This window comes from Notothenia coriiceps, unplaced genomic scaffold (genome assembly GCF_000735185.1).
Source record: "Notothenia coriiceps isolate Sejong01 unplaced genomic scaffold, NC01 NC01_scaffold00014294, whole genome shotgun sequence".
NCBI classification, from domain to species: domain Eukaryota; kingdom Metazoa; phylum Chordata; class Actinopteri; order Perciformes; family Nototheniidae; genus Notothenia; species Notothenia coriiceps.
Genome location: NW_011346995.1, coordinates 193,135 through 196,672, shown reverse-complemented (window position 1 = coordinate 196,672; position 3,538 = coordinate 193,135).

Genomic DNA, 3,538 nt, shown 5'->3' with positions numbered 1-3,538 from the left:
TGTGTGTGTAGTGGTGTGTTGGGTTTCTATGTATGTAGTCAAGTCCCCTGTAATGTAACTGAATGTACGTAAGGGCATCCGGAATAGGCTTGGAGATTGGTATTGGTTGGTGTACGGAATTGGGATTTGGGAATGGGAATGAGGATTTGGGGATTAGGATTTTGGAATAATGGTTCAGAAGTGGGATTTAATTACTAAGGGGAGTACCCCTGGAGGTAAAACAGGGGTAATTCCCTCGCGTCAGGTGGTGTGCCCAATTACACCATTTGTCCAAATCCAGGGGTGTTCATATCATGACGTCCGGTGTGTGTGTGTGTGTGTTGTGTGTGTGTGTGTGTGTGTGTGTGTGTGTGGTGTGTGTGTATAGGATACAGAGACGAGACTTCGTTGAGGTTGGATCCCTCGACTTCAAACGGTTTTCCGTGTAGTCGGAAGTGGGTTAGTAAGGGTTAAAATCTCTACCCTTAAAGTTGCTTAATATATTATGTATATGAAAATATATATTAAGTAATAAAGTTGTATATGTATGACTCCGTCTTTCAACACGTCAGGTTTGTAACTATTTTTCGCTTATTACTGCTCAATCTCCCAGATTTTAATCGACACCTGTGCAGCGCCGAGAGAGAGACAGGCGGTTCCGGCACAGGAAAATTGATGTTCGAACCTTCCTCAAATTTCCACGACTACCGGAGAATAGGTGTCCTACGAGCTTGGTTATGATCCAGAGGTAGGTCCCGGCGCAATTAATTAGTATGTTCGCCGTCCGCGTGAGACCTCTTTCACCGCACAAGAACAAAACGAATAATAAACCCATCCGCCCACAACCGTCTGCCAAATCTCAGGAGTCAATCGAGTATTGGGCCCCTCAATCTCACACAGAGTCTTCTCCTCTGCCGCTATAGGGACAATATCTTCTCAACGCCTGTCAGTCACTAGTAGCATCGACGTTGTTCCTTCAGAATGTACGCTGATCCAATCTCACCTCAAACCTTAAAATATCTATCTTCTCATTGACAACACTTAGCTCACCGGGAATAACACCACCAGCCAAATACCATAACCCCGTGGCCGCAATTACAATACCTGCTACGCTTGCTGCGTTACCACGAGTAACTGTGTGTCGTGTGTGTGTGTGTGTGTGTGTGTGTGTGTGTGTGTGTGTGTGTGTGTGTGTGTGTGTTTGTGTGTGCGTGTGTGTGTGTGTATGAGCCTTTGTGTGTTGGGGGGTTGGGAACAGCATCTATGTCTTCACAGTTGAACGTGTTCCATGTGTTGTTGTTTTGTAACAACACTTATGTTATGTTAACAAAGACCTTGTCCTTATTTGTGTTTATCTAAATAACGTTTGTTTTTTATGTGTCTTTCTTCTGAATAAACCCTGCAAAAGAAGGTCAAGTTCTGGGATCTTTATTGTCTCCATTTGATCACTGTGTCTGGAAGCAGCGTTACCTCTTGCCTTTTACTCAGCAGCAGCTGTGTCATTTTTTCCACCCGCTAAGCCAGTGGGAGGAGGGCCGCTGCAGTAAAAGCTAAAGCTATGGGTGGAAGAATCTCCTATCGGCAGCAGGAGAACCAGCCTGTTTTAAAACAAACACGCCAGCATTGTTGAGCACAACTTACTGATTTAATTGAAATAACTATTTCTCATTCTCAAGGGCCAGATAAGGAGGTACATTTCAAGTTTGATGACACTGTGTCACTTCTGACAATTTCTTAATTAGTCGATAAAAGCATTATATCTTTTGAATGGGAACTTTTTGGTCTCTAAAGTAAACGTGTAAAAATGACCAGACACCAATAATCTGTTTCGTGGAATAAGCAATACTTCCTTGCATAATGGTAACATAATTATTTTACATAAATAAACAAAAAAGGAGGATTAAGTGGAGTGCAGATCTCTTGCTACTGAAGCAATTGTCGACCACTTGGTTTAAAAGAGTGACCAGTCAGCAGTCAATGCTTTTGTCAAACAATCAATAAAATATCAGGCTGATAGGTCCAGTAGCAAGATTATCTGCAGACAGACGGACAGAAAATGTACATATACTTACATATATAAATGCATAACGACGTGGACTGGGGAAAGGGACATGAACAATAAAGGAGATGGATCAATGACAAGGGGGGTCTTAAAGAGTATATTTCCTTCACTGCTCTGATTATATGTAAGAAAGAAAAATGTCAATTGTATTGACTGTCACAGGCAATGAGGAAAATACTTTCCTTCCCCTTCCCCTTCCTACACTTGATAACAGCAGGTGGGGCCTCTCATCAAGACCCTCTATATTCTGTCCTGCAAGGAGGAGCTTGGAAGAAAAGGATTCTGATTATGAGGAAGTATATTTCCAACATCTGAGCAATGTTCAATGAAAAGCCTGCAGGGATACCTCGTATATCAAGACGAGTTCAATTGATGCTAATTTCAATTTCCAAATTCCTAACTCATCTGGTTTAATTAAATTATTTAAACCAAGGGTTGATTGTTTCTCATGAGTCAAAGACCTTTTGCTTTTCAGTTTATATTAATTGCGTTAGTCGACGAAACTAATAATGAAAAAAGTATTCTCTAAATTGTCTTATGGTAGGCAGAAAAAGAGGAAGAGGAACGTTGTGAAATCAAAGTATGTCTGTATGACTCATAGACATGAACACACACTGTTGAAGCCATTCTGCAGATCTACCTTGTTGGCCTGCTAACCCTTTCACTCTCTCTCTCATTATTTCTAAAAGTCCTCCTCAATCTGACTTTATTCTAGGTTCACAAGCTCCACATCATCACTTCTCCTCTTCCTCCCCCAGCGCTCCTCTCGTCCCTCCCTCTCTTTTCTTCTCTGCCTGTAGCACAGCTTGTCTGGATCCATGGTTTTGGATCACAGTCCAAATGTTAGGGTTTGCTGTCCAGAGAAAACACTGTGCAGAGCCAAACACAAAAGAGAAAAAAAGGAAACTCAAGCAGGGAGCAGTTTTCTGTGTCCTGTGATAGCGTTAGGAGAGATTTGAGGCACTGCTGTTTGCATTTGATATGGACTCACACTGCTTTGTTTCAAAGCTCAGAAAAAGGCCAGACTAGGGCACCGTGCTTTTTATATCAACTCGTATTTTTTTCTTTGTGACTGAAAACAAATGTCACTAAAGTAATCATTGGTTCAGTAAGATACAGATAGCTTCCTGAACTATCTGTACATCTGCAAAGTAAAGAGTAAATAACGCTATGAAATAAATGGTGCAATATTTTACCATCACAAAAGTAAAAGTATAAAGTAGCATTACATGAAACAATAAAATCCTGCATTTACAGAATGAATGTACAGTTAATTTATATAAAATAAGATAACAAACTTCAAATATGCACAGATGAAAAGGGGGGATTGTTACAGCAGCACAAATACAGCAATAAAGAACATGTTAACCCAATAAACCCATTAACCCTAACACTAAATCTTTAAACCTAACAATAAAAAGTGAAAGAAAAATTGAAAAAATACACAAAATGCATGGAAACAGAAATTGAATGATAAAGGGACGGAAGTGGATAACA